At 39.0% G+C, this 21,259-nt stretch overlaps 1 long non-coding RNA gene and 1 pseudogene across 3 annotated transcripts in view; one reads left to right on the top strand and one right to left on the bottom strand.

Annotated features, from left to right (window-relative positions):
- LOC143669016 (uncharacterized) overlaps positions 1-21,259 on the top strand; it is a 556,320-nt gene that overhangs the window by 95,526 nt on the left and 439,535 nt on the right. For all 3 annotated transcript variants that reach the window (XR_013168650.1, XR_013168651.1, XR_013168649.1), the window contains exon 5: positions 440-574. This is a non-coding gene — a long non-coding RNA (uncharacterized LOC143669016). The remainder of the gene's footprint in view (positions 1-439; positions 575-21,259) is intronic.
- LOC143669013 (V-type proton ATPase subunit E 1 pseudogene) lies at positions 8,498-9,226 on the bottom strand (annotated as a pseudogene).

Below are 21,259 nucleotides of genomic sequence, written 5' to 3'. Positions count from 1 at the left end.
CTTTCTTTTCCTTTTTCTACTTCTAATTTTTCCACCATCAGTAGTGATAATTTCACATCTGTCATTGCTCTTCCGTTCATTTCTAATTAACATTCTCAGCAGGCATAAGCCTCTTCTTTGCCTGAGTAGAGAAGGTGTACTCTTGGTATCCCAAAGCCAGGGTAAATCTAAATATGCTAGAGCGCAGTCATTTACTATTCACAGCACTGATCTCTGGCAAGCAGATTTTGCGCGCAATGCCATGAAGTTTGATTAATAGAGGGATGAACAATTCTTTTCTCCCCACAGAAAGTAACTTGAAGACTATTTAGTTCTCTTAAAGGCCTTTCATTGTATTAAAAACAATAATACTGAGTTCACATTGTCTAATATATGCCAATGTAGATCTCAGGAAGTTCTCTGGTTTTTTGTTTTTGTTTTTTCTCCCCCCTGTTTCCAGAGGATTTATCACCTAAAGAGCACCTATAGAAGTTGACAGGAAGACAGAACAGAACTGTAGTGAGTCTGCTGGCTTGCTTTATGATAAAAGGAAAGAACAGCTCCAGTAGAGAGGACCACTGAAGTCATGGCACAGGTAAAAGTAAAAATTTATATCTTCAGACACATATTTATTCTTAATATACATGTATTTTTATGTTTGAGCTACTGATGCATCTTTGAATTACAAGCCTGTGAAATTGGGTTTACTTCAGCAGGGCCGTATCGTATAGTAAAAAAATCCAACCAACCAAACAGAGCTCTTCTGCCTGTTTGATTTGCTTTAGGCCATTTACAGAGAAAAATTGTGAAACAGGTGAAGTTTTATTATTCTCGTTCTTTTGAACAAACACTTACTTAGTGGTTACTGGGAAAAACCACATCCTTTGAGAATTAGTCAAATGTGGTATTGAAGCCATATATTGGTTGTGTGACTTTGGGGAAGTTGCTTAACGATTCTAAACTTTGGTTTCTATGTCTGTTAAACAGGCCTTACATCCCTCCTGTCAAGGCTTGTACAGGCAGAGTGCTGTGGTCATTACCGTGAAGTATTGTTGCTACCACTGCTTTCTCTACCGTGTCTCAGGAACTTGTTAGATAAGGCCAGTCCTTGCTCAAAATGAACTCTCCATTTACTTGGGATGAAAGACTGTAAGCTAATTCTACCAGGAGATAAAAACTTTAGTGCAATAATAAAGTATAAACAAAATGTTAGGAAATTAGAGACTGGGTAAATTTGTACTAAAGGGAGACAGCAGAGAAAGCTTCATTAGGAGGAAGACTGTGCTGAGCCTTCAGAAATGGGCATGATCGTTAACAGAGAAAAGGGAAGGGGACTGATAACATCCAGCCCAGCCTGCTGTTGTCTCACCTGCTTCCTTTCAGTGCCTTCCATCTCATTCTTCTTCCTTTATGTACTTGGTATCCTATTCAAAACAGAACACTATGCTATTGTTTGTAGGGAAAAGATTCTCTATTCCCTTTTTTTGTGAGTAATTTGTGCGGAAGACATATGGCTATAAGGTATTGCTTTGGGGTTTGTTTGTAAAGGTCAGGAACTCACTGGATTTGAGTAAGAATCAGATCAGTCACTCCGGGGGGAGTGTCTCAGGCTGGACAGGCGGAAACCACAGAGACGAAACCAGGTGGGCTGCAGGATGTTTCTTTTGGCCTTACCCAGGAAGTTAAGCAGCTGCCAGAGAGGTGGTTCCCTTTGGAAGGTATCCGGCACCCTACCGACAGAGACAGATGGGGCATGAAGAGTTATGAAACCCAAGTAATATAATGCAGAAGTTGTGGGAATTATTCTTTGGTTCTCTGAGTTGAGCAAGCCCTTGATGTGAGCCAGGTGTAGTCAGCAACATCATGCACACCTGGGTTTGGATTCCAGCACTGGCATTTACCAACTGTTGATCTTGGGCAAATTACTAAACTTCTCTAGTCTTGTTGTGCTACTTGTAAGAACCCAATAGAGTCTTCCTCATATAATTGTTGTGAGGGGTACATGAGCAGCACATATAAATCTGAGTGTTAGTTCCCTTTCTTTCTTCCCTCTCTCTCTCATTTCCTCTAATTCCCTCGCCAGCATTGTCTTTTAATAAAAATGCTTGAGTATTCCTGCCAGCATCAGCTGTGCTAGCAGGCACTAAGAAGGAAGGTTTTAGCCATGCGTGAACCAGAGGAATAAGGGAGAACACGGCAGTCCTCAGGCTTAGCATGGATGGCCGTGATATTCAATGGGAGGGGACTCCAGGGAGGTAGACGGTAGGGTGGGGAGCAAGGCAATACCCTGAGCTGCCAACCTGGTCACTAACAGAGTCTCCTTCCGGCACTAAATTTAAAACTCCCAGCTCTGAGTTTTACTAAGGCATGCAGTACCTCTCACAGAGCTTCTCTCAGTGGAATTTTGAAATAAAACGTTTTGCTCCAGATTAAGGGAAGTTTAAGAATTCTTAGGGGAAGATTTGGGGGGAAGGATGAAGACAGGTCTCGTGGGCTGGGATATTTACTCGAAGTCATTGGACTCAGAAGTTAAACATTTACTTTATCTGAGGCTCTACTGCCTCAGAAATGACGATTTTTTTTTTAATTGCTGGGACTTGCTTGGTGTGCCACTGTGAATTACAGACACTACTTTTCTGTCTTCTCTAATTTGAATGTATTCTTATATCCTGGCCCAGTAATACCTTGGCTGACATCATCTATCAGTATTCAGTTATTCGTAACTTGGGTCTGCAAATGCAAAATGAAAAATAGAACTGAGGCAAAAAGGCTACTTGGCACAAATACATTTTGGCCTAGCTTATCCAGAGGCTTATCTCAATCCTCATTCTTCCTTGTATCTGAACAAAGCTGCTTCCCTCCTGAGAAACTAGGATTCAAGATTGAACTCGTAATGTGAAAAGCGTGGATCCTTGGGAGGAAAGTCATGTTAAACTTCAGCGTCTGTTTGACACATGCATGTCTTACAGTCAATTTTATCTGGAATATTATCTGTGTCTGTAATGGTCATCTCACATACATTATGCAAATAAGCTTACCTAAATAACTAAACTTAGGTGGTCTACATGTGTTTGTGAGTGAGGCACTTCTAACTTTGTAAATGGTACTAATGGATCTGTGGCAACCCTAATTGGTTAGAGCTAAGAGGCCAACTGATTTGCAATTATGCATGCATTATCTGGAAGTGAACATTATCTGAAGAGCTGTATATACTTAGGTCTTAATGCTGCCTGTGACCCACTAATGATGCTGAGAGCCAGCTCAAAGGATGGCATCCAGAGAGGTGTGACAAGAGATACACATGTAGGACAGTTGTTGCTTTTGATTATAGATAATTCACAGCTCATTGTTTGCACTAAGCATTTACTCAAGTTACCTCAACAGTAATTTCAGGAGAATTCCCCTCTCTCAGAATTAATTTTAGAGATATCTGCCTTATAATTGTGTCTTGAGTGGAAATTTAGATAAGTTTTAAACACTGGAGACTTTTCTTCTAAGATAAGTGTGATGGTTTTTTTATTTTATTTTTTTAAATCAGAGTGATTATAGGTTTACAGAAATATGCAAGAAATACAGGGTTCCTATATAATCCCCTCCTCACACATTGTTCTCGCTATTATTTTCATTTTGCATTAGTGTGCTACATTTGTTATAATTAATGAAAAATATTATAATTGTGCTCTTAACTTTAGTGTACTGTTTACATTGTGTTGTATAGTGCTATGGGTTTGTGTATGTGTTAATTTACATACAACCTAAAATTTCCTTTGTTTTTCCTTTTTGAATATACACTTCGGTGGTGTTAATTACATACCCATGGCGTGCTCCATCCCCATCTTCCATTGCCAAAACTTTTCCATCAATGACTTTTCCATCAACCCAAACCAAAACTCCATACCAATTTAACCTTACCTTTCCATTTCCCTTTGCTTCCTGGCCCCTCATAACCAGTATTGTAGTTTCTGACTTCGCAAATATGCTTATTCTGCTTATTTCATATCAGTGAGATCATACAGTGTGTGTCCCTTTGTGTCTGGCTTATTTCCTGCAACATGAATGTCACAATGAGTTCATGGTTAAATGATGGTGATGGCACATGCAATCCAGGCTGGCTCAACTGAAGGCTACACACAAGGTTGGCATCCCACTGTATTCTCTATTCTCCTAGTCATGTGGCTCCTTGATGGTCTGAACATTTGCGAGGTTTTTTAGGAGTTCAGTATTCTCTTTGCCTTCCTTTTCTTTAGAATACATGTCTATAAATTGTGAAAGTCTTTCTCATTCTGTTATTCATTGTATTTCATTATTAAGTCTATTGGAAATAAAAATAAGCCATTGTTATCTTAACAGAAACTTTTTTCCATATCTTGATAGTTGCTTCAATCTTAAATGCAAGAGGAGAAGGAGGATGAATAAATGCCTAATTCTTGTAATAACAAATGCATACATGTATGTGCTCTGATGCACATCTCACAACCAAGCCATTTTTAAAAATCATGTTTAAGAACAGCAATGATATATATTGTGCTCAGTGCTAGGAATGTGAAATTTCAGTGTTTCAGCTAACTGCAGTGTTTATGCTCTCTGCCAGAAAACGTTTCTCCCAGGAAATCCTTAGTGCATAGGGGAAATTATAGAAGAGCCCATTACCGTGACTCCTCTCAAGATTTGACTCAAATAGCAAAAATAATAGTAAATCATTCAATGTCTCCATTGCCCATTTCTGGATACAGTAAAGACAATTCTCTGTATACATCTCTGAAATCCTAGAAAGCTCTTCAGGATGGATATAAGATTGAAGATAAATCCAGAGTGTACAGTCAAGGAGAAGTGGAAAATAAAAGAATGGAATGAATTAATGAACTTGATTGAGTGCTCTTTAAAGTCAAGAAAGAGAAGCAATTAATATGAGGCAACTTCGTGCCAGCTACTGTGTTAAGTTCTTTTCATTCATTTCATATATTCTTTACTACAACCAAGAAACCGAGGCATGGAAGGGGTAAATAACTGGTCTAAAGTCACATAGCTGGCAAGAAGTGGATTCATCAAATGATTCCTTTATTTATACGGAACTTTCTCGTCATAGTTTTGTAAAGTATTTAACAGATTTAAAACTATACCTAACAGTAACCACAATAGGAAGATTATGTTTAGTAATGTTTTCTAATAACAATAAGAAGTCATGAAGTTTCTACTGCTAAAAGGTAAACTCAGTTGAAAACAAGCAACAAATGAAAACGGTCAAATTGGTAAAAGTGGTTTATAATGTGTATGTTACAGTGGAAAGTCAGAAGTGTCTGCACATCCATAGTGGGCTCCACTGGTTTGAATGATTCTTTCAATCGCATCTGCATATCATTGCATTTCAACTTTTATTTCTTTCCAAGCAGTTCATGCCATAGCACCTGAAATGCCCTTATTCATTTTAGGATAATCTACCGTTATTTTGCATAATCCTTGGTCTTTTGGATGTTTCATAATTAAGAATATCAATATGTAGTTTACATGTAGCATTTCATATTTATGTCATAGCATACTTCAATATGAATATTATATTTTCAGCTAGACCCTCCTCTGTGTCTACCAGGTAAGACAAAATCAAATGAGGAAAAATATGCTTGGCTATGTGATTATTTTCATTAGCAGTGAGTCTGCTTCTGTGTGATGGAGATGCAATCCATTTTCGCTGCACCTCTCATTTCTTCCCAGAAACCAGTCCCAGTTGTCTAAAAAGTCAACACCTTCTGACAGGCACCATCTGTCCAGCCATTCATTAACTCCCATAATACCACTCGTGAATTTGCCTCTCTACCCATGACCAGTGACACCAATGAGGGCTAATGTGGCTTAAAGGAATATTGTTTTCCCTGTTTAGATCACCCAGACATCTGCAGGCGTGAGTCCTACAAGCAGTGTCCTATCTGAGTATGTAGATTTGTTATGTAATTACATTTAATTCTTGATACAATTTTGGAAATTTGAAGCTGAGAACTGCAAGGAGTAATATAATAAAAATTATAAATAATAAATGGATCATAAATTAAGGAAACTTTTTTTGGTTTGTGGTTGAAAAACAATGTAGAAAGTTCTCATGCGCGAGTAAATTTTGCGGGGGGTGACTGTCAAATAGGGGCTTATAAACTAGACTCATTTTCTGTGTTACATCTGAAAATATGTTCTGCTTTCTTGGTCTATTACTTACTTTTATTTTTGAATCAGAGGCAGCATGATCCAGTATAAAGAAGAGAGAATTTGAAGGCAATCAAAGAATTTGAGTAATAGCTATGGTATTGTAATTTATGTGACCCTGGAATTGTCACTCCCTGAATATTTCTTAATTTTGGTTAATCATTTGTTAGTGGGAGATAAAGGCCCATACTGCCTTCCTAGTTTGTCTTAGTTCCTAAAAGACAGGGTTTCATTGACCATTTATTTTGGGTTATGTGATACTACCAATGTGGGGATACCAAAATATAAGATATTAAATAGCTCTCAAGGAGTTTGCAGTGTCTTGGAGAGCTGGACATGAAAACAAAACAAAGTGTGTCAAACCATTGCGATTTTTAAATTAAATGTTCTAGGATCAGTGATAATGCAGGAGGAGTTCTACAGAGAGGGACCTGGCATCTTGAGCAGAGGGGCCACTGTGTTGTAAGGCAGTGAGATGAGGCAATGTGATGTGTTTTGCAAACTTCAAATAGTTAAAATTGAAAGGTTTTGGAGATGAAAGAGAGAAGAGGCAGACCAAGAAACCCTAGAGTGAGCTAATTTATTCCTGCACTCCTGGCAGAGCTTACAGAACCCAAGGTAGGGAGTTGTGAGTTCGCCCCTGGGTCCTGGTGCGGGCGGTTTTTAAGCAAGGGGGTTAGGTGACATCTAGAAGGGGTGGCACATTTTACACAGCTTGAGTCATGGTGACCTTTCTTGTTCCCCCGACCTAGCAAAAATGTCATAAAATGGCATTTCTTTTTATGAACATACTTTCAGAGGTAACACAGAAAACGAGTCTAGTTTATAAGCCCCTATTTGACAGTCACCCCCCCAAAATTTACTTGTACATGAGAACTTTCTACATTGTTTTTCAACCACAAACCAAACAAAATTTTTCCTTAATTTACGATCTATTTATTATTTAAAATTTTAATGACAAAAATGTCATAAAGCATTTGGCCGAGGAAATAGCAGAACCCAATACGTAAGAACAGGCCGGTTGATGAACAGCTCTATTTGCTGTGCAAAAATGGGCTGTACACTGTGGCCAAGGTGGGACAGTTGCAGAGTATTGAACAGGCAAATGAGATGATTGGAAATGGCATGGTAATATCTTCATCTGGGCAGCTTGGACAATGGTTGAGAGTGGACTAAGTCAGATGTCAGGAGCTAGTAAGGAGTCTATAATAGCAGTATCTGCGAGGGATGACAAGAAAGGAATGAGAATCGTAACAGTGAAGGTAAAGAAGAGAGAAAGCATCAGGGGAATCGAGGGTGAAATAGCAGGGTTTGGCATCACAATTGCATGAATTTAGAGGACCTGTGTCAGATAAATGTTCCCTCATGTCTCAGGCTCAATCTTTCCATGTCCATTTTTTTCCCCTTCTAGTTTTCCCATAAGAGAGATTTTCTTATTCAATCTGTAGGAGTTATGTGACCCACTGTGAGACTTGGAAACATTCTTCTGAAATTCTTGGATACCAAAAACATTGCCAATTGCATCACATTTCTAGAATAATTCTCACAAACCTTGAGCTCTTTGAAAGCAGGAACTAGACTTTCTTATTCGCTGTTATATCCTCAGTGTCTGCCACATAATAGATGCTCAATAAGTAGTAGTTTTGAATGTACCGATGATAAATTTTGCAGTGTCAAGATGCCCTGAGGATAGACAGATCTAGAGGATAAAGGGAAAAAGTTGTCTCAATGTGGACAGGTTCAATAATAGCGGCGATGGTGATGGTGATCGCCATAGACCAGAACTGGCACAGCTTTTTGGTTTCTTTTTTATCCATGTAACCTTTTTGTTTTAATAAACAAAACTGATTTTCAGGGCTTAGATTTTAAATCACATCTACACATAAGGAAACTTCTAAGCTCAGTGGGGTTAACAGTGATGTTACTTCAGCTAAAAGGAATGCATGTCCCATGTGAGTTTTAAACATGAAAACAGAATATCAGATATATCACTCTCTAGACTAGATTACAAGAGCTAGAGAAGAGTGGAAGACTTCGGGAAGTTCATGCAACCACCAACCAATTCTTCAGAACCGCTGGAGAGTTGTATTAGTTTCAATGAACTCAAGGTAGAGTTCTGATCATTTGAAGTGAAACTTTCTCCACTGTTAACGACTAGGCCAAGGGTATTTCCTACAGAAGGGTATTCCACTGATAAGTACATAACAATATTAGAACAGCAAAGAGGAGGTTAAGCAGATAATCTTGGTTCTTTGGATATCAGAAACTTCCATATCATAGCTGCCGAGAGTGGAATGAATTGCACCTCCCAAAGGCTTAAGTCCAAAAACTACCTGTTGGTATTTGTACCAAACAAGGCCCCCCAGACTTCTGGCATCATCTGCTGAACTTTGAGATCTAGGTGGCTTTCTGGGGTATTAGAAACCTTTATTTTATGATTTCCATTATAGATTTCAACACCACCAGCTGTATCCTCTAGCAAGTAGGCCTCCTGATCAATTTGGACATCAACATTTTTTGGTGGCAATTTTGTACATAGGAATTGCTTTTTGCACCACAGTCTTAAAAAGAGGGTAATTCTGTTTCCTGCAATGGAAAATCATTCAGAGTTTGTACTCCAGCAACTGTACATACCCTGGAGGACCAGTTCATTTAGCAGTACTTTGTACCTGGTTGTATCTTTTCCCACCTTGCTGAGTCTCTGCTTTGCTTCATTTAGTAGGTCTGTAATAAGGCCAGTTCTGGCTCTGAGGACATTGAGCCTTGCTTGATCATTAAGTTGAATTTTCTTTTGCTCCTTAATCTGCTTTTCTTTCTTCTCATAGTATTCCATAATCTTCAGTCTTTGGGTTTGTGCAAGTTGACCTTTCTCAATGTTGAACTCTTCTTCTGCCTTTGTATCTATTTCTTCTGTTTTCTCATTAGCTTCTTGTTCAATGGAAGCCATCATGCGCTGAATCTACTTTTGCATGTCAGCACCACTGAGGGCCATGGCAAAAACGATGGTAGCCCACTGGGAGAGTATCAAGTTTAGATCTGAAAAGGGCGGTGGAAGCAATGAGAGAAGAAAACCCCTGGAATAGCTTTTCAAAGGGGCAATTTAACAAGTTACAAGTTTACAGTTCTAAGCCTATGAAAATGTCCAAACTAAGACACCCAGGGAAGATACCTTAATTCAAGAAAAGCTGATAGATACAGAACACCTGTATTAGCTGGGTAGTTATGTGGCTGGCATCTGCTGGTCCCTTGCTCCTAGGCTCCATCTTTTCAGCCTCTGTTCCTGACAGGGTTTCTCACTTTGCTTCTGTGGGACTTGTTTTCATCTCTTGGCTTCCCTTGGCTCTCTCCAGGTTCTGGCTTGCTTAACATCTCATGGTGACATCTGCTGGGCTCCAAGCATCTCCAAACATCTTTGTCTCTTTTCTCCAAGTGTCAGCATCTATGCCAGCTCTCTCTCTGTGGGCTCTGTTGCTCCTGTAGGTGCTGTCATTTTTGACACTCTTCAAATGTTCCCTCTTTTAAAGGATCCCAGTAAACTAACCAAGACCAGCCTGGGATGGGAGGAGTCATATCTCCTTCTAATCAAAAGCTCACACCCACAATTGGGTGTGTCACATCTCCATGGAGATAATCTGATCTAAAGTTTCCAACCTACAGGATTGAATCAGGATTAAAAGAAAGACTGCCTCTACAAGAATGAATCAGGATTAAACATGGCTTTTCTGGGGTACATAATATTTTAAAACCAGCACAGTCATAATAATAATAGCAGACATTTTGTTGAGTTCTTATAAGTTGCATATCACTGTGATAAGTATACTTTGTGTGCATTATCTCATTTAATCCTTACAACAATCCAGTATGTTCAGTGTTTTATTTCCATTTTGCAGAAAATTGAAGCTCAATGGTTAAACATCTAGAGAGTGGCAAAACCTTGGCTTTAATTTTCACTTATTTAGGGGAAAAAACCATGCACTAAACCACTCTGCTGGATTTAATGGCCGCTTTTATAGGATATGACTCCTATAAAAAATGATAAATTGGTTTAAACTTTTTTTCTTTTTATATTCCGCTGTCTTTCACCCCAAGGTTGTTCCACATTGTTTCTCAATATACACGCTTGGATTTTACAGGCACACGTGTTATCCCCTCTTTCCCTCTCTCCATTTCTTCTCTCCTTTCCATCACAAACAATGATTCGGTTGTGGTGTTGAAATTAGTGGGTAAGTGGTTAGATACATGGTTTCCATCCCCCCAGATGTTGTTACAACTTTTCCCACTTCAACCTGTCTCTTGTGTTGATTCTGAGTTTTCAATGTCTCCCACTCCATCTCCCTAGTTCTCTACAGTTGGACGTCTATGAGTGAGTAACACTTATGGGTAAACCATTTATCAACAGGTACTAACAGCGAGAACAGCAGCTCGAGGGAGTTCAGCTCTTCGAGGGTAGGTACTGTGTTACTCATCTCCCCTCTGCCTCACCTAGTACCTGCCTTGTACCTCAAGGCACTTAATAAATGCCTACTGATCTGTCTTCTTCACTTTTTGTGCAATATACTGAACTCTTTTCTTTTTCAAATATTTTTAAAACAGTGTTGGACACCAATATGTTCAATACAGAGCTGCATGAGCGTGTTTCCCTTTCTCCCTTTGTGATTTATCTCCTTCCTAATGAATGTACTCAGTGACAGGGCACCATTCTAAAACAAGAATCCCATATTGCAATACAGATATGGAAGTTGCTCGCCTTTTGTCCTTAGATAAATAGATGTACATATCAAGTAGCTTCCATTAATTTTTACCTTTAAGTACATCTTCTTCTTTTAAAGATGAACACCTCAATATTCATTGCTTTAATTGCAGATTTAGGTAATGTGCGCTGTTGTTTTTTTCTGTGTATTTATTTGTTTTGTTTTGCATATTTTAGTCTTAAAAAAAGAAGAACTTTGTATAATAACTTGCACTGTCTTATTTGTAATATCAATTCTCCTTGTGCCTTGGACTTTTTTTTCCATTTCACCTCTAAAATTGCATTGAAAACATCTGCTAAGGACTTATTTAAACAGCTAGTTAATGCTTTATAAAGCTCTGAGGTGCACCCATCTGTTCCAAAAGCATTCTCTTTTCTCAAGAGCTATATCATATTTTCTACCTGTCTGACAGCTGGTTTTGCTCTAAACTCTTAATTTCTCTTTCTATCAGTATTATGGCCCCCTACTCTAAAGTTTATCACTTATTTTTCACCATCTTGATTTGCTCTGGATAAACCTAAAAACAATTTTAGGTCTTTCTTTTCTTAGTCTTTCCTAAATCTTTCCAATTTGTTTAAAACAAGAATGTCTTTCCTTAAAATCTTCATAACCAAATAGGTGTCAGGATGTAGCTCTGATAAATTTAATCCTTATTTTATCATCCTTGGAAGTTGCGTATTTTGAGTTAAGCCATGTGCTTATTTCAAAAGGGAATGAGTATCTGTGACTTTTTTTAGTTTCCTGATATCACTTCTGTGGAGTTCTGGTCAGATTAAGAGGCCTCATTTAGTCCTCAGTTCATTTGGCAATTATTTATCAAGTGCCAGATATACCAGGTCTTGTACAGAGTGCTAGAAATAAAATAGTGAGCAAAAATAAATCTGATCCTTGCCTTCTAAGAGCTTATAGCATAGAATAGAAGACAGTTCTTTATTGAAAGAATACCCAAAAGTAAAATTACAACTGTGAGAAGTGCTACAAAGGAAAGGCATGTGATGTTATGAGAATACACAGGAAGAGGCCTAACTGTGTCCAGGGCCAAGGAAAGCTTCTGTGAGGAAAGGACAGATCTGAAGGACAGATCAAAAGTTATTTACTGGATGAAGAAGACGTGAGAGGAAAAGTACTTCGGGCAGAAGGAACAAACAGGATGTGCAAGGACTTTGTTGAGAGAGGAACCTGATAAGTTTGAGACCTGAAGAAGGCTGGAGTGTTCACAGTAAGGAGAAATGGAGGGAGGGAGAGTCTTGGCCATGCAAGTGTTATAGGTCACATGATGTAATGGTGTCTTTTGCCATGACCAGCGCAGCTCAGTGTCCCACCTGAAGGGAGGCGATGTGGAATTGAGAAAGAGACACAGGAGACAGAGATATAGTTAAAGCTGGGACCAGGTGGGGCTCTGAGCTGTGGTGGGGACTCAAAGACCCCAAGAGGTTCAGCTCTGCTTATTTTATAGGGCTTCAAGGTAAAGAAAGTAACTAAAGTGTAACTAAAGAAGGGGAAGGAGGAAACACGGGCTGAACCATCTGCTTCTCTGTGCTGGACTAGTCAAAAGTTGCACATGTTTCCCAAGGCCTCCTTCAGTCCCAGGCTCAAGCAGCTTTGCAACACTTTAGTCTTTTCAGGACATCAGGTGCCTATTCCCACAGAGACAGCTTTGCCATATCTCTGCAGCGAGCATGTGTCTCTGTCATCCTTGCTGGACAGTCTTTACTCCAAGAGTGCAGCAATCCATGGAAGGATTTCAAGGGCAGATGGGTTATGGTGGTAAAGAGTATAAAAAGGTTGTGTCTGAAGCTAGAAGTTTGCCTATGAGTAGAGAAAGGACTGGAGCAGGGCTGATGTAAACAGAGAGAAGGAGGTCTCACTATTATTGGCCAAAATAGACAGTAGCTTAGATGAGATTGAGGGCTGTGATAGAGAGGATGAAAAGCAATTGAATTCAAGATATTAGGAGATAATGCTGGAATTTGGCATTAGATTGGCTCTAGAGGAGGGTGAGGGAGTAGTAACAATTATGGATACTGAGTTTCTGGCCCACAGAGATAGATACCCAGGAGATTGAACACTAGAAGGGGATAGGTATGAGGGGAAGATACAAATTGGGTTCTGGATCTAGGGGCCACTAGAATTCTAAGATGGCCCCAAGATTAGCACCTCTGGTGCACCTGCATGTAGTCTCTTCTAGAGTGTAGACAGGACCTGTGCATATGATGGGATTCCACTTCCCTCATTAGATTACGTATGTGGCAAGGGTAAAGGGATTTTACAGATGTAATTAAGGTCCCTCATCAATTGACTTTGAGTTAATTAAAAGGGAGGGTATCCTGGGTGGTTCTGACCCAGTCAGGAGAGTCCTTTAAAAGACAGTTCAGTTCTGGAGAAGATGGCGGCTTAGTAAGACACGCGTATCTTAGTTCCTCCTCCAGAACAGCTACTAGGGGAGTAGAAACGATACAGAACAGCTCCCGGAGCCAGGACGGAGATCAAAAAGACAGCGTACCCCATCCTGGAACGGCTGACTGGCTGAGAGAACCCACTCCGGTGAGATCGCAGAGGGGCGCGGGCTTCCCCGGGCTGGGGTGGCAAGCGCCCGGAGTCCCTCCCTCCCTCCTTCCTGGGCCAGCTGGCAGAATTGGACAGGTGGTCCCCTCAAGCTGCGGCAGCTGGTGCCCCCACCATGCGCGGCCCCCCGGACCAACTGGGAGAATTGGATCGGAGATCCCCAGGCCGCGGAGAACAGTGACCGGGGTCCCTTCCAAACACGTGACTTCCCGGTCCGGCTGGGAACGGTGCACCCTCCCGGGCCACGGCGGCTAGCGCCCTCCCGCCACGCTTGGCACCCCGGGCCGACAAGGAGATTCGGACGGGCGCTCTCCCGGGCTGTGGCGGCCAGCAACCCTCCCCACGTTCGGATCCCCGGGCCAGCTGGCACTCTTCCAAGCCGCTTCAGCTGGCGAACCTCCCCCAGGGCGAGAGTTTTCCAAAGTTAAAGGACCCACAGCACCTTTTACTGGTGGGACCCGCAGAAAAACGTGTGCCACGAGCGCCACCTACTGGGCAGGATAAGAAAAACAGAACCCAGAGATTTCACAGAAAAATCTTTCAACCTGTTGGGTCCAACACCCAGGGAAATCTGACTAAATGCCCAGACACCAGCAGAAGATAATGGATCACGCTCAGAAAATTGAAAATATGGCCCAGTCAAAAGAACAAACCAATAGTTCAAATGAGATACAGGAACTGAGACAACTAATGCTGAATATACGAACAGAAATGGAAAACCTCTTCAAAAACGAAATTGATAAATTGAGGGGGGACATGAAGAAGACATGGGCTGAACAAAAAGAAGAAATAGAAAAACTGAAAAAACAAATCACAGAACTTATGGAAGTGAAGGATAAAGTAGAAAAGATGGAAAAAACAATGGATACATACAATGATAGATTTAAAGAGACAGAAGATAGAATTAGTGATTTGGAGGATGGAACATCTGAATTCCAAAAAGAAACAGAAACTATAGGGAAAAGAATGGAAAAATTTGAACAGGGGATCAGGGAACTGAAGGACAATTTGAATCGCACAAATATATGTGTTGTGGGTGTCCCAGAAGGAGAAGAGAAGGGAAAAGGAGGAGAAAAACTAATGGAAGAAATTATCACTGAAAATTTCCCAACTCTTATGAAACATATAAAATTACAGATCCAAGAAGTGCAGCACACCCCAAAGAGAATAGACCCAAATAGGCGTTCTCCAAGACACTTACTAGTTAGAATGTCAGAGGTCAAAGAGAAAGAGAGGATCTTGAAAGCAGCAAGAGAAAAACAATCCATCACATACAAGGGAAACCCAATAAGACTATGTGTAGATTTCTCAGCAGAAACCATGGAAGCTAGAAGACAGTGGGATGATGTATTTAAATTACTAAAAGAGAAAAACTGCCAACCAAGACTCCTATATTCAGCAAAATTGTCCTTCAAAAATGAGGGAGAAATTAAAACATTCTCAGACAAAAAGTCACTGAGAGAATTTGTGACCAAGAGACCAGCTCTGCAAGAAATACTAAAGGGAGCACTAGAGTCAGAAACGAAAAGACAGAAGAGAGAGGTATGGAGAAGAGTGTAGAAAGAAGGAAAATCAGATATGATATATATAATACAAAAGGCAAAATGGTAGAAGAAAATATTATTCAAACAGTAATAACACTAAATGTTAATGGACTGAATTCCCCAGTCAAAAGACATAGACTGGCAGAATGGATTAAAAAACAGGATCCTTCTATATGCTGTCTACAGGAAACACATCTTAGACCCAAAGACAAACATAGGTTGAAAGTGAAAGGTTGGGAAAAGATATTTCATGCAAATAACAACCAGAAAAGAGCAGGAGTAGCTATACTAATATCCAACAAATTAGACTACAAATGTAAAACAGTTAAAAGAGACAAAGAAGGACACTATCTACTAATAAAAGGAACAATTAAACAAGAAGACATAACAATCATAAATATTTATGCACCGAACCACAATGCCCTAAATACGTGAGGAATACACTGCAAACACTGAAAAGGGAAATAGACACATATACCATAATAGTTGGAGACTTCAATTCACCACTCTCATCAATGGACAGAACATCTAGACAGAGGATCAATAAAGAAATAGAGAATCTGAATATTACTATAAATGAGCTAGACTTAACCGACATTTATAGGACATTACATCCCACAACAGCAGGATACACCTTTTTCTCAAGTGCTCATGGATCATTCTCAAAGATAGACCATATGCTGGGTCACAAAGCAAGTCTTAACAAATTTAAAAAGATTGAAATCATACACAACACTTTCTCGGATCATAAAGGAATGAAGTTGGAAATCAGTAATAGGTGGAGTGCCAGAAAATTCACAAATACGTGGAGGCTCAACAACACAGTCTTAAACAATGAGTGGGTCAAAGAAGAAATTGCAAGAGAAATTAGTAAATACCTCAGGGGAATGAAAATGAAAACACAACATATCAAAACTTATGGGACGCAGCAAAGGCAGTGCTAAGAGGGAAATTTATTGCCCTAAATGCCTATATCAGAAAAGAAGAAAAGGCAAAAATGCAGGAATTAACTGTCCACTTGGAAGAACTGGAGAAAGAACAGCAAGTGAATCCCAAAGCAAGCAAAAGGAAAGAAATAACAAAGATTAGAGCAGAAATAAATGAAATTGAAAACATGAAAACAATAGAGAAAATCAATAAGACCAGAAGTTGGTTCTATGAGAAAATCAATAAGATTGATGGGCCCTTAGCAAGATTGACAAAAAGAAGAAGAGAGAGGATGCAAATAAATAAGATCAGAAATGGAAGAGGAGACATAACTACTGACCTCACAGAAATAAAGGAGGCAATAACAGGATACTATGAACAACTTTACGCTAATAAATACAACAATTTAGATGAAATGGATGCGTTCCTGGAAAGACATGAACAACCAACTTTGACTCAAGAAGAAATAGATGACCTCAACAAACCAATCACAAGTAAAGAAATTGAATCAGTCATTCAAAAGCTTCCTAAAAAGAAAAGTCCAGGACCTGACGGCTTCACATGTGAATTCTACCAAACATTCCAGAAAGAATTAGTACCAACTCTCCTCAAACTCTTCAAAAAAATCGAAGTGGAGGGAAAACTACCTAATTCATTCTATGAAGCCAACATCACCCTCATACCAAAACCAGGCAAAGATATTACAAAAAAAGAAAACTACAGACCAATCTCTCTAATGAACATAGATGCAAAAATCCTCAATAAAATTCTAGCAAATCGTATCCAACAACACATTAAAAGAATTATACATCATGACCAAGTATGATTCATCCCAGGTATGCAAGGATGGTTCAACATAAGAAAATCAATTAATGTAATACACCATATCAACAAATCAAAGCAGAAAAATCACATGATCATCTCAATTGATGCAGAGAAGGCATTTGACAAGATTCAACATCCTTTCCTGTTGAAAACACTTCAAAAGATAGGAATACAAGGGAACTTCCTTAAAATGATAGAGGGAATATATGAAAAACCCATGGCTAATATCATCCTCAATGGGGAAAAATTGAAAACTTTCCCCCTAAGATCAGGAACAAGACAAGGATGTCCATTATCACCACTATTATTCAACATTGTGTTGGAGGTTCTAGCCAGGGCAATTAGACAAGAAAAAGAAATACAAGGCATCAAAATTGGAAAGGAAGAAGTAAAACTATCACTGTTTGCAGACGAAATGATACTATACGTCGAAAACCCGGAAAAATCCACAACCAAACTACTAGAGCTAAAAAATGAGTACAGCAATGTAGCAGGTTACAAGATCAACATTCAAAAATCTGTATCATTTCTATACACTAGTAATGAACAAGCTGAGGGGGAAATCAAGAAATGAATCCCATTTACAATTGCAACTAAAAGAATAAAATACCTAGGAATAAATTTAACTAAAGAGACAAAAAACCTATATAAAGAAAACTATAAAAAACTGCTAAAAGAAATCACAGAAGACCTAAATAGATGGAAGGGCATACCGTGTTCATGGATTGGAAGACTAAATATAGTTAAGATGTCAATCCTACCTAAATTGATCTACAGATTCAATGCAATACCAATCAAAATCCCAACAACTTATTTTTCAGAATTAGAAAAACCAATAAGCAAATTTATCTGGAAGGGCAGGGTGCCCCGAATTGCTAAAAACATCTTGAGGAAAAAAAACGAAGCTGGAGGTCTCGCGCTGCCTGACTTTAAGGCATATTATGAAGCCACAGTGGTCAAAACAGCATGGTATTGGCATAAAGATAGATATATCGACCAATGGAATCGAATAGAGTGCTCAGATGTAGACCCTCTCATCTATGGACATTTGATCTTTGATAAGGCAGTCAAGCCAACTCACCTGGGACAGAACAGTCTCTTCAATAAATGGTGCCTAGAGAACTGGATATCCATATGCAAAAGAATGAAAGAAGACCCGTATCTCACACCCTATACAAAAGTTAACTCAAAATGGATCAAAGATCTAAACATTAGGTCTAAGACCATAAAACAGTTAGAGGAAAATGTAGGGAGATATCTTAAGAAACTTACAATTGGAGGCGGTTTTATGGACCTTAAACCTAAAGCAAGAGCACCGAAGAAGGAAATAAATAAATGGGAGCTCCTCAAAATTAAATACTTCTGTGCATCAAAGAACTTCATCAAGAAAGTAGAAAGACAGCCTACACAATGGAAGACAATATTTGGAAATGACATATCAGATAAAGGTCTAGTATCCAGAATTTATAAAGAGATTGTCCAACTCAACAACAAAAAGACAGCCAACCCAATTACAAAATGGGAAAAAGACTTGAACAGACACCTATCAGAAGAGGAAATACAAATGGCCAAAAGGCCCATGAAGAGATGCTCAATGTCCCTGGCCATTAGAGAAATGCAAATCAAAACCACAATGAGATATCATCTCACACCCACCAGAATGGCCATTATCAACAAAACAGAAAATGACAAGTGCTGGAGAGGATGCGGAGAAAGAGGCACACTTATCCACTGTTGGTGGGAATGTCAAATGGTGCAACCACTGTGGAAGGCAGTTTGGCAGTTCCTCAAAAAGCTGAATATAGAATTGCCATATGACCCAGCAATACCATTGCTAGGTATCTACTCAAAGGACTTAAGGGCAAAGACACAAATGGACATTTGCACACCAATGTTTATAGCAGCGTTATTTACAATTGCAAAGAGATGGAAACAGCCAAAATGTCCATCAACAGACGAGTGGCTAAACAAACTGTGGTATATACATACGATGGAATATTATGCAGCTTTAAGACAGAATAAACTTATGAAGCATGTAATAACATGGATGGACCTAGAGAACATTATGCTGAGTGAGTCTAGCCAAAAACTAAAGGACAAATACTGTATGGTCCCACTGATGTGAACCGACATTCGAGAATAAACTTGGAATATGTCATTGGTAACAGAGTCCAGCAGGAGTTAGAAACAGGGTAAGATAATGGGTGATTGGAGCTGAAGGGATACAGACTGTGCAACAGGACTAGATACAAAAACTCAAAAATGGACAGCACAATAATACCTAATTGTAAAGTAATCATGTTAAAACACTGAATGAAGCTGCATCTGAGCTATAGGTTTTTTTTTTTGTCTGTCTGTTTGTTTGTCTTTTTTTTTTGTACTATTATTATTATTTTTATTTTTTCTCTATATTAACATTCTGTATCTTTTTCTGTTGTTTTGCTAGTTCTTCTAAATTGATGCAAATGTACTAAGAAATGATGATCATGCATCTATGTGATGATATTAAGAATTACTGATTGCATATGTAGAATGGAATGATTTCTAAATGTTGGGTTAATTTCTTTTTTTTTCTTTAATTAAAAAAAAAAAAAGACAGTTCAGGCTTCCCGGAAGTGGGAGATTCAATGTCAGGAAGATACTGGCCTTGAGGAAGCAAACTGTTATGCCTTGGAGGGAGCCTCATGGCAGAGAACGGGGGGTGGCCCCAGGAGCTGAGGGCCTCAGTCTAACAACCACAAGGACCTGAATTCTGCCAACAACCAGTGTACTTGGAGAGGACCCCGCATCTCAGATGAGAGCATAGTCCTGGCCGCCATCTTGATTGTAGGCTGTGAGACCGAACAGAGGCCCTGGACTGTGAAAACTGTGAGATAATAAATGTATGTTGTTTTAAGCAGCTACGTTTGTGGTAATTTGTCACAGCAATGGAAACAACACAGACTTGTTGGATAGTACAAGTATTTTGAGACTTCAGGTAGAGATGAAGATAGGAAGTTGGACATGATATGATGCCTGGAACTCAGGTGGAAGGTCTGAACTGTAGATACAAGTTTGTGAGTCACCCTAAAGGTTGTAGTTAAATCTATGGGTAATACTGCCAAGGGAAAAAGGATGAAGGATGAAGGACAGTGACTTAAGGAATGTCAGTGTTTAATGGGTGGGTAGGGATGATTAATCTGCAAAGAAATAAAAGAAGAAAGGGACTAAGAAGCCGAAGGGTCCTTCAGAGAAGTATGGGATCCAAGAATTCAGAGGCAGAGATTCTTTCCAGAACAAATGAGTAGAAGCCAATGTCAAGTGCCACTGCAAGCTGGAAGATGAGGACTGACAAGTATTCATATATAAAAGTCAGTGGTGACCTTAGTAAGAGTTTTGTGGGAAAGAGGGAAGAGACCAGATTGGAATGGATTGAGAAATGAGTGGGAAGGGAGAAAATGGAGATAGTAAGTATTGAAAACTTTTGAAAAATTTGTGAATGGGAAAGAGAAACATCTCTCTTTCTTTTCCTCTCCCTCCCTCTCTTTTCTCTTTCCTCCTTTCCTTCCTGTCTATTTCTTCTTTCCTTCCTTGTTTCTTTACTTCCTTCTTTTTTTTTTTCATAGGGACTTGAGTAGGTTTAAAAGCTTGTAGAACTTCTCTTGTTCTGCAAGATCTAAAATCTCCCTGCTCTCTAAGGGGTCTTTATGGGTTCCAGGTAAGACACACAGTTCTTGCTCTCATGGATGCTTTGAAATTTATTTATTGGACTTCCCAGGGCCTTCCTAGCCTGGGCAGAAAGTGCACTAGTTTTTACAGACAATGAGATGATAGCCAGATTATTAAATCTATGGCTTCGGACTCTTTTGGGGGGAGATTTCTTACAGTTTGGCTGTGTTTATAAGTACGTTTCATTCAAATTGATCTATTCCTTTCTTATGCATAGTTTAAATTTCTTTCTATCCAAGAGTTTCTCCCTCAGCATTCATATACAAACTATTTAATGTGAATAGGACAAAACTGTGCCATTTCTTTTTCCTTTTTTCCCTCTAAGAATTTTAAGGTCATATTAAACATGCACAGTTCCTGGGTTTTGGGCATTACATCTCTGACCACAGATCAGGAGGTTTATACATTTGTTTCCAAAATTTCTATGCCTGTGTCTTTTAGTAGAAATGCAGAAATCCAATTGAATGGATTTTGGTTTAATCCTACATGACAATCAGATAGTTGTATGGTTATTTTAGACCTTTCAAAAGTTTATTGAGCAGAACAGTTTATAAAAATTATTTTGAGTTTATAGTATATTTTATGAATGTATCAAGGTATAAAATATTTTGTCTAAATAATAAACTTTTAATTCCTTTATGTTGAACTCAATAATTTCACTTCCCAGTTATGTATGGATTTCTGATAAATAAATTCAAAAAAAACATTTGAAATTCACAGTTAACCATTTTGCAATGCACTCATTGCAAAAATACATTGAATTATTATCAA

Source organism: Tamandua tetradactyla, chromosome 25, assembly GCF_023851605.1.
Source record: "Tamandua tetradactyla isolate mTamTet1 chromosome 25, mTamTet1.pri, whole genome shotgun sequence".
NCBI classification, from domain to species: domain Eukaryota; kingdom Metazoa; phylum Chordata; class Mammalia; order Pilosa; family Myrmecophagidae; genus Tamandua; species Tamandua tetradactyla.
This window is presented reverse-complemented; position numbering and strand designations above follow the sequence as displayed.